We start from the raw sequence: 1769 nt of genomic DNA, 5'->3' as shown, positions 1-1769 counted from the left end.
AAAAAAAAAAAAAAAAGGACTAATTCAGAGCCTATGCAAACATTTGGAACTGGTTAAAACTGTGGACAAATCCTAATTCTTTGTAGATACTGTTGACCTTAGTGTATACCATTACCATTTTGGTGTTGTATGTTTTTCCCTCTTTGGGTCTAGAGTTTTGTTTGGTGGTGGGGGGGTGTGCCTAGATAGGAGCCTGACGGGGAAAGTTTACTCCCGGCACTACTAATCCTCTGTTCCTAAGAGCACTGTCGATAAGTGGTTTCCAAAGTAACACTTGAGAGCAGGTGACACGCACTGCGGGTTGCCCCACCCCAGCATCTGTTCCCTGCTGTGGTGTCTGCTTCCACAACTCTGGGATGCAGAACTGGTTGGTACTGATAGGGAGGAGTGCACTGATCCTCGGATATTGACTCAAAACAGGAGGGTGGGACAGAGAGAATGAGAAGACAGGAACTTCTAACTGCCTAGCCATGATCCTTTCTTAAGTCATTTTTTGAGACAGAGTCTCACTTTGTTACCCTCAGTAGACTGCTGTGGCGTCACAGCTCACAGTAACCTCAAACTCTTGGGCTCAAGCAATTCTCTTGCCTTGGCCTCCCAAGTAGCTGGGACTACAGGTGCTCACCACAAGGCCTGGCTATTTCTTTCCTTTTTTTTTTTTTTTTTTTTTTTGGAGACAAGGTCTTGCTCTGGCTCTGGCTCTGGCTCTGGCTGGTCTCAAACTTCTGAGCTCAGGCAGTCCACCTGCCTCAGCCTCCCAGAGTGCTAGGATTACAGATGTGAGCCACGGCGCCCCACCTCCTTTCTAAGCCTGATGGAATCAGTGCTTCTATGCCCATCTTTTAGAACTAGAAAGATAAGACCAAGTCCAATTTCTCTGTAGAGGATAGCCAGCCCTGCTTCCATCCTTGTTGCTTCCCTTCTCCAAGAACTTCTAGTAACCCCCGTGTCCTGCCATATCGTGTCTCAGTTTCTGCCTGGTGTGTGAGCCCCTCTAAATTCTGGCCCCACATACCGCTCCTCTGCATCCAGCCTTAGTATCCCACAATTCCTCAAGCCCATTCTGAGCTGCCATGACATGCCCAGTACACTCTGTTATGGCTTTTGTTCACGTCATTGTCCCTACTTGTGATGCTCTCCCTTTATTTGGTCACTTGTATCCAGTCCCTTTCTTCAAAACCTAAGTGAAAGCCACCTCTTCCATCAAGAGTTCCCTGATCATTCCATGCTTTACCTTTCCCAAGCCTTGTTTAAAGATACTCATACTCTGCCCTATAGAATACATTCATCTTGCCTTCTGCACAGCTCTTGGTACAGAACAGAGTACACACTGAGTACCCTTCTGATCCTTGATGTGGCAGTTAAGGTTCAAAAGACAGTGAATGTATTTAAGAGGGAGATGTGTTTGTGTTCTAGTCTGGCAAAGACAGCAGTGGTTTTGGGACACTATCACAGGGAATGCATGGTGGGCCGATGAGGGTGGCCTCCATGCCAGTGTCTTACGGCTCACCCTGGAAAGTTATTTGTGAAAGGACTTTGAAGTATTGATAATTAATAATTGAGTAATGTATGTGTGGAAGAGAGACACGATGGGAGGGAATGGGGTACTGGAAGAATGACTTGTATGGGGTGGGGGAAAGATACACCTTGGTTGCTGAAGGGCATGAGATGTTAGTCTCGCTACTCGGGAGGCTGAGGCAAGAGAATCGCTTAAGCCCAGGAGTTGGAGGTTGCTGTGAGCTGTGTGACGCCACGGCTCTCTACTGAGG

At 47.3% G+C, this 1769-nt stretch overlaps 1 protein-coding gene across 1 annotated transcript in view; it reads left to right on the top strand.

Moving 5' to 3' along the window:
* The window catches only part of GPC4 (glypican 4), a 130018-nt gene that overhangs the window by 117215 nt on the left and 11034 nt on the right, over window positions 1-1769 (top strand). The window lies entirely within an intron of this gene.

This window comes from Otolemur garnettii, unplaced genomic scaffold (genome assembly GCF_000181295.1).
Source record: "Otolemur garnettii isolate 467f Iridium unplaced genomic scaffold, OtoGar3 scaffold00109, whole genome shotgun sequence".
NCBI classification, from domain to species: domain Eukaryota; kingdom Metazoa; phylum Chordata; class Mammalia; order Primates; family Galagidae; genus Otolemur; species Otolemur garnettii.
Note: the sequence above shows the minus strand (reverse complement) of the source record. Positions and strands in the feature narration are given on the sequence as shown.